Raw genomic sequence first — 8639 nt, 5'->3', positions numbered from 1 at the left:
TTGTCTACATATGAATGAAAAATTCTCTTAAGGGACGTTAAAGAACACATTATAAATCAGTTAATCAGTTTTATATTTTTCAGTTGAATATGATGGACATGACCAAAGAGATAAGTGGAAATCGTTGATGCACTCAAGTCACATTCTGAATAGGTAGTGTAAGTGGTACCAGTTGCTTATGTCCCTGGTTTTGTTTAAGCTATAAACAAACCCAGTGGATTAAAAAACTGTTTTGAGCCATTCACTCTTAAAACTTCAGAATGTGACTTGTACTAAATCTTGGCTGTGTTAGAAACCAAGAAAAAAACAGTGACTGAAGTGTCATTGTCAGCAGCACACAGATTCAAAACTGTAAGTTTATATTCTTGTCTGTTTTTAATTCTTTATTGGGTCTCCAAATGAGTTAAAACTTCTCCAGAGGAACGACAATAACATACAAGAAAACAATCGATCAATTTTGTATTTTTCAGTTGAATATGATTGGCATAGCCAAAGAGAGAAGTGGACATTGTTGATGCACTCAATTCACATTCTGAATAGGTAGTGTAGATGGTACCAGTTGCTAATGTCCCTGGTTTTGTTTATGCTTTAAACAAACTCAGTGGATTAAAAAACTGTTTTGAGCCACTCACTCATAAAACATCATAAGTGACTTGTACAATTTCTTGGCTGGGATAGAAACCAAGAAACAATAGCAATCAAAATGTACTTGCAAGCAGTACACAGATTTAAGACAGTAAGTTTATTATCTTGTCTATTATTAATTTTATTTGGTGTCTCCATATGATTAAAAAATTCTCGAGAGGAATGAAACAACATACAAGGAATCAATGAATCAACATACAAGCAATGAATGAATCAAATATATATTATTCAGGTGGATTTGATGAGCATGGCAAAAGAGAGAAGTGGACATTGTTGAATTACTCAAGTCACATTCTGAATAGGTAAAGTAAGTGGTACCAGTTGCTAATGTCCCTGGTTTTGTTTATACTATAAACAAACCCAGTGGATTAAAAAACTGTTTTGAGCCACTCACTCATAAAACTTCAGAATGTGACTTGTACTAAATCTTGGCTGTGTTAGAAACCAAGAAAAAAAGTGATGGAAGTGTCATTGTCAGCAGCACACAGATTCAAAACTGTAAGTTTATATTCTTGTCTATTTTTAATTCTTTATTGGGTCTCCAAATGAGTTAAAACTTCTCTAGAGGAACGACAATAACATACAAGAAAACAATCGATCAATTTTGTATTTTTCAGTTGAATATGATGGGCATCGCCAAAGAGAGAAGTGGATATTGTTGATGTACTCAAGTCACAATCTGAATGGGTACTGTAGATGGTACCAGTTGCTAATATTCCTCGTTTTGTTTATGCTATAAACTAACTCAGTGATTTAAAAATCTGATTTGGGCCCCTTACTTATAAAACTTTAGAATGTGACTTATACTAAATCTTGGCTGTGATAGAAACCAAGAAACATTAGCGATGGAAAATTACTTGCCAGCAGTACACAGAATTAAGACAGTAAGTTTATTTTCTTGTCTATTATTAATTTTGTATGGTGTCTATACATGAGTGAACGATTCTCGAGAGGAACGAAACGACATACAAGGAATCGATGAATCAACATACAAGCAATGAATGAATCATATATTATTCAGGTGAATTTGATGGGCATGGCAAAAGAGAGACGTGGACATTGTTGATGTACTCAAGTCACATTCTGAATAGGTAGAGTAAGAGGTACCAGTTGCTAATATCCCGGGTTTTGTTTATGCTGTAAACAAACCCAGTGGATTAAAAAACTGTTTTGAGCCACTCACTCAGAACACTTCAGAATGTGACTTGTACTAAATCTTGGCTGTGATAGAAGCCAACAAACAAGAAAATACAGTGATAGAAGAGTCATTGTCAGCAGCACACAGATTTAAAACAGTAAGTTTATTTTCTTGTCTATTTTTAATTTTTTATTGGGTGTCCAAATGAGTGAAAAATTCTCAAGAGGAAGACAACAACATACAAGAAAACAATCGATCAGTTTTTTTATTTTCCAGCTGAATATGATGGGCATAGCCAAAGAGAGAAGTGGACATTGTTGATGCACTCAATTCACATTCTGAATAGGTAGTGTAGATGGTACCAGTTGCTAATGTCCCTGGTTTTGTTTATGCTTTAAACAAACTCAGTGGATTAAAAAACTGTTTTGAGCCACTCACTCATAAAACATCATAAGTGACTTGTACAATTTCTTGGCTGGGATAGAAACCAAGAAACAATAGCAATCAAAATGTACTTGCAAGCAGTACACAGATTTAAGACAGTAAGTTTATTATCTTGTCTATTATTAATTTTATTTGGTGTCTCCATATGATTAAAAAATTCTCGAGAGGAATGAAACAACATACAAGGAATCAATGAATCAACATACAAGCAATGAATGAATCAAATATATATTATTCAGGTGAATTTGATGAGCATGGCAAAAGAGAGAAGTGGACATTGTTGAATTACTCAAGTCACATTCTGAATAGGTAAAGTAAGTGGTACCAGTTGCTAATGTCCCTGGTTTTGTTTATACTATAAACAAACCCAGTGGATTAAAAAACTGTTTTGAGCCACTCACTCATAAAACTTCAGAATGTGACTTGTACTAAATCTTGGCTGTGTTAGAAACCAAGAAAAAAAGTGATGGAAGTGTCATTGTCAGCAGCACACAGATTCAAAACTGTAAGTTTATATTCTTGTCTATTTTTAATTCTTTATTGGGTCTCCAAATGAGTTAAAACTTCTCTAGAGGAACGACAATAACATACAAGAAAACAATCGATCAATTTTGTATTTTTCAGTTGAATATGATGGGCATCGCCAAAGAGAGAAGTGGATATTGTTGATGTACTCAAGTCACAATCTGAATGGGTACTGTAGATGGTACCAGTTGCTAATATTCCTCGTTTTGTTTATGCTATAAACTAACTCAGTGATTTAAAAATCTGATTTGGGCCCCTTACTTATAAAACTTTAGAATGTGACTTATACTAAATCTTGGCTGTGATAGAAACCAAGAAACATTAGCGATGGAAAATTACTTGCCAGCAGTACACAGAATTAAGACAGTAAGTTTATTTTCTTGTCTATTATTAATTTTGTATGGTGTCTATACATGAGTGAACGATTCTCGAGAGGAACGAAACGACATACAAGGAATCGATGAATCAACATACAAGCAATGAATGAATCAAATATATATTATTCAGGTGAATTTGATGGGCATGGCAAAAGAGAGACGTGGACATTGTTGATGTACTCAAGTCACATTCTGAATAGGTAGAGTAAGAGGTACCAGTTGCTAATATCCCGGGTTTTGTTTATGCTGTAAACAAACCCAGTGGATTAAAAAACTGTTTTGAGCCACTCACTCAGAACACTTCAGAATGTGACTTGTACTAAATCTTGGCTGTGATAGAAGCCAACAAACAAGAAAATACAGTGATAGAAGAGTCATTGTCAGCAGCACACAGATTTAAAACAGTAAGTTTATTTTCTTGTCTATTTTTAATTTTTTATTGGGTGTCCAAATGAGTGAAAAATTCTCAAGAGGAAGACAACAACATACAAGAAAACAATCGATCAGTTTTTTTATTTTCCAGCTGAATATGATGGGCATAGCCAAAGAGAAAAGTGGACATTGTTGATGCACCCAAGTCACATTCTGAATAGTAGTGTAAGAGGTACCAGTTGCTAATGTCCTTGATTTGTTTATGCTTCAAACAAACGCAGTGGATTTAAAAAAAAAACCGTTTTGAGCCACACAATCATAAACAAGAGGCCCATGGGCCTTATAGGTCACCTGAGCATTATGCAACAACTTTCCAGTGATTGAATTTGATTCATGTTTTAAGCCAGATGCTATGGCATTCACAATTTTGAAAGAGGCACCATTGATCATCATAACAATACACTTAGCAGTTGCTTAGTTTGTTTACTTAATACCCATACGCAGGGTAAGGGAACCCAAAATGCATTTCAACTAATCAGTAATATTCAGCAATAATCAGTAGTGCCCCTACCATACATGAACCCCTGACCCTTAGGCCTTAATATTTGATTACTACCAAGGAGCAGATTTCAAACCATTTATTCATTTTCAGTATATAAGTACACCCCCCCCCCTTTATGGTACCCCTGACCCTGGGGCCTTGAAATTAACAATTGTGGAAGATATGGGCTCTTGTCCATCATAAATATATTGGTAGTTCATCTGCTTTAATACCCTGGAGCAGAGAAGAAAATTTTCAAAGATTTAATGTATTTTCACTATATAATCAATAGAGCCCCGCCCTAACACCAGAACCCCTAACCCTGGGGCCATAAAATTCACAATTTTGGTAGAGGCACTCTTGCTCATCATAACTATGTACTTAGTTAGTTTATTTAATACCCGGGAGCAGAGAAGAAGATTTTCAAAGAATTCATGTATTTTCACTATATAATCAATAGAACCCCGCCCTAACACCAGAACCCCTGACCCTGGGGCCATAAAATTTACAATTTTGGTAAAGGCACTCTTGCTCATCATAACTATGTACTTAGTTAGTTCATTTAATACCCGGGAGCAGAGAAGAAGATTTTCAAGGAATTCATGTATTTTCACTATATAATCAATAGAGCCCCGCCCTAACACCAGAACCCCTGACCCTGAGGCTATAAAATTCACAATTTTGGTAGAGGCACTCTTGCTCATCATAACTATATACTTAGTTAGTTTATTTAATATCCAGGAGCAGAGAAGAAGATTTTCAAAGAATTCATGTATTTTCACTATATAATCAATAGAGCCCCGCCCTAACACCAGAACCCCTGACCCTGGGGCCATAAAATTTACAATTTTGGTAGAGGCACTCTTGCTCATCTTAACTATGTACTTAGTTAGTTCATTTAATACCCAGGAGCAGAGAAGAAGATTTTCAAAGAATTCATGTATTTTCACTATATAATCAATAGAGCCCCGCCCTAACACCAGAACCCCTGACCCTGGGGCCATAAAATTCACAATTTTGGTAGAGGCACTCTTGCTCATCTTAACTATGTATTTAGTTGGTTTATTTAATACCCAGGAGCAGAGAAGAAGATTTTCAAAGAAATAATGCATTTTCACTACCTACTTATTTAGCCCCGCCCTAGCACTAGAACCCCTGACCCCAGGGCCATGAATTTCACAATTTTGGTAGAGGACTCATTGCTGATTACAATCATGCAAACAGTTTGACTGCTTGATGTCCAGGAGTAAAGAAGAAGATTTTTAAAGATTGCACTAATTTTAGTGGTTTTGGCCCCACCCCACAGGCCCCAGGGGGGCAGGGATCATGAAATTCACAATTTTTGTTCCCCTTCACCCATAGATGCTTTATGCCAAATTTGGTTAAAATTGGTTCAGTGGTTGCAGAGAAGAAGCTGAAAATGTTCAAATGTTAACGCACGACGCACAACGCACGACGCACGACGCACGACGACGGACGAAAACAGATAGCAATAGGTCACCTGAGTTTACTCAGGTGACCTAAAAATCAGAAAGTGACTTTTACAAATTCTTGGCATGGATAGAAACCAAGAAACAAAAACAATCGATATGTACTTACCAGCAGTACACTGATTTTAGACAGTAAGTTTATTTTATTGTCTTTTATCAATTTTGTATGGTATCTCCAAATAAGTGAAATATTCTCGAGAGGGACGAAACAACATACAATCAATATTTCAAATATATATTTTTCAGTTGAATATGATGGGCATGGCCAAAGAGAGAAGTGAACATTGTTGATGCTCTCAAGCCACATTCTGAATTCGACGTACAAGTGTAAATTTATTCATATTTGCTTGTTTGTTTTTAATTCTTTATTGGGACTCCATATGAGTGAACAATTCTCGATAGACATTAAATCAATCAATAAATTTTGTATTCTTCAGTTGAATATGATTGGATACATTGTTGAATTACTCAAGTGACATTCTGAATATGTAGAGTAAGTGGTAACAGTTGCTAATGTCCCTGGTTTTGTTTATACTGTAAACAAACCCAGTGGATTAAAAAACTGTTTTGAGTCACTCACACATAAAACTTCAGAATGTGACTTGTACTTAATCCTGGCTGTGATAGAAGCCAAGAAACAACAGCGATTGAAAATTATACTTGCCAGCGGTACACAGACTTAAGACGTAGGTTTATTTTCTTATCTGTTTTTAGTTAAGTATTTTATCTACATTTGATTGAAAAATTCCCGAGGGGGATAGATGAATATGATGGGCATAGCCAAAGAGAGAAGTGGATATTGTTGATGCACCCAAGTCACATTCTGAGTAGGTAGTGAAAGTGGTACCAGTTGCTAATGTCCCTGGTTTTGTTTATGCTATAAACTAACCCTGTGGATTTAAAACTGTTTTGAGTCACTCACTCATAACACTTCAGAATGTGACTTATACTAAATCTTGGCTGTGCTGTGATAGAAACAAATAAACAACAGCAATCAAAATGTACTTGCAAGCAGTACATATATTTTAAAAGACAGTAGATTTATTCTCCTGTCTGTTTTCAGTTTTGTATGGTGTCTCCATATGATTGAACATTTTTGGAGAGGAAAGAAAAACATACATGCAATCTAAAATCATTTTTTTTGTATTTTCTAGTTGAAATTTATGGGCATGGCCAAAGAGAGAAGTGGACATTGTTCATGCACTCAAGTCACATTCTGAATAGATGAGTAAGTGGTACCAGTTGCTAATGGTCCTGGTTTTGTTTTTGCTATAAAGTGGATTAAAAAACTGATTTTAGTCACTCACTCATAAAACTTCAGAATGTGACTTGTACTAAATCTTGTTTGTGATAGAACCCAAGAAACAGTACCGACTGAAGTATACTTCCCAGTAGTACACAATGTGAAGATGGCAATTTTTTTATTGTCTGATCCTTGCTTATGTTGTACATGTATTTTCAGTTCAATATGATCAGCATGTCGCCAAAAAAGTATGTGCATTGTTGATGCATTCAAAGTATTGAATTTTCAGTTGAATATGACGAGCTTGGCCCCAGTATTTTTTTTTAAATTTTTGGCAGTGATTCTTGTGATGTTGGCAACATCTATGCAATCAATCTTTTATGAAATCTTCGTTTGTGATTCATATTGAATTTCCTTTTGAAAGGAATGAATTTTTTTCAGACTGATTAAATTCGTGTTGGACAATTTTTTTTTTAGAATCATCTCCTGAACAATCTTCCTCTGATGGCTTATTTAATCAGATTTCCCAAGTAAAATATGTTTTGTAGATCCGTTCTGTGTCAACAGTTTCAATCTCTGACAACAATTCATAAGTACGACATTCTATCTCCCGGATATAACATAATGACGGCACATTTGCTTTCAAAACAATGCTCAAAAATGTTCCGTATTGATTATATTTAACTAAGCGTAGGGCAATTTTTTTTTATAAAATGAGAGCATGTCTATAACAAATCTGAAAACCAATTCCACATGCAATAATAACAGACCAAAATACATGTAAATGGTCACGAGCAGATATTTGATTTTGTTCAGTTTGAAAGTATGAAACATACCGGTGTCTGAAAATTGAAAAAGAAAAAGTAAAATGGATTCAGAGCAATTGCCGCAACTACTTAATTTTCTGATGATCATATCGGTTTTTTTAATATTATAAAACCCTATACATTTGTAAATTAAAACCAAATAGGCCCCATTAATGAAATATTTGCAAAAAAAGTAATTGTAGTCTCAATCATCCAACGTATTGCTGCAGTTAGAAGTAAGCAATAAACTACATTAATTATCTTTACTGTGACCTGTTTGATATTTAATCAATCACTTTACATGTATTTGCATCCAGTGAGAGATGAAAAATATGATTATTTTGATATTAAGGAACCTACTTCCTCGTCTCTTTCGTAAGTGAATTTCTTTTAATTTACACATTTGTTACATCAGATAGAGCACGTATATTTCTCAGAAAGAAAGAATTTAGAATTATTTTCATCGATAAAGCATGATATGAATGAATATGACTAAAATATTTACAAAATGTATTATATGTGTTTAGTATTATATACTTGTTGAAAAAAATGAATTTAAAACAAATCCGTGGCTTAATATGACCGATTAAATGTGTTCTAAAGTTATTAGGACCTTTATTTGTCTTAACACCAGTTATCAAAATTTTTCGTTTTCGAAGTTATAAAAACAACTTATCATGCATCTATCCCTCAATTAATACATATATCAATATTTTATCTGATCTTTATGAAACATTTTAAGCACAGATTAAGGATCTAAAATATTCCATAATTGTTAAATAAAAACCATATTTGCCTGCCAAATTTGTTTTTGATAACTTTGACTGACAAATTTTTTTCATGGTGAATGAAGTATAATCTAAGATATAATTTGGTGAAAATAATGGAAATCAGGCATTTACTAAAAAAGTAAAAATCTTTTTCAATCATCAATATTTACATAAAGATGAAGATGGTGCCTCTAGATTGACTGATATATTAGAGGGACTAATAAAATATAAATCATTTCAAAATACATGTAGTTAAATGAGATATGGTTTAATATATTAGAAATAAGA

General features: G+C 34.0%; 1 long non-coding RNA gene across 2 annotated transcripts; it reads left to right on the top strand.

Moving 5' to 3' along the window:
- Nucleotides 1-2065: 2065 nt before the first annotated feature.
- On the top strand, nucleotides 2066-6495 carry LOC134239301 (uncharacterized). Of its 2 annotated transcripts, none has more exons than XR_009986199.1 (3): nucleotides 2066-2325; nucleotides 3653-3726; nucleotides 6469-6495. It is a non-coding gene; the product is annotated as an uncharacterized LOC134239301 (long non-coding RNA). The 2 variants fall into 2 exon arrangements; XR_009986200.1 differs by lacking the exon at nucleotides 2066-2325 and adding an exon at nucleotides 3482-3533.
- The last annotated feature ends 2144 nt before the right edge of the window (nucleotides 6496-8639 follow it).

Source organism: Saccostrea cucullata, unplaced genomic scaffold, assembly GCF_032062105.1.
Source record: "Saccostrea cucullata isolate Sc308-1 unplaced genomic scaffold, CSIRO_AGI_Scuc_v1 ctg6922, whole genome shotgun sequence".
NCBI classification, from domain to species: Eukaryota; Metazoa; Mollusca; class Bivalvia; order Ostreida; family Ostreidae; genus Saccostrea; species Saccostrea cuccullata.
Note: the sequence above shows the minus strand (reverse complement) of the source record. Positions and strands in the feature narration are given on the sequence as shown.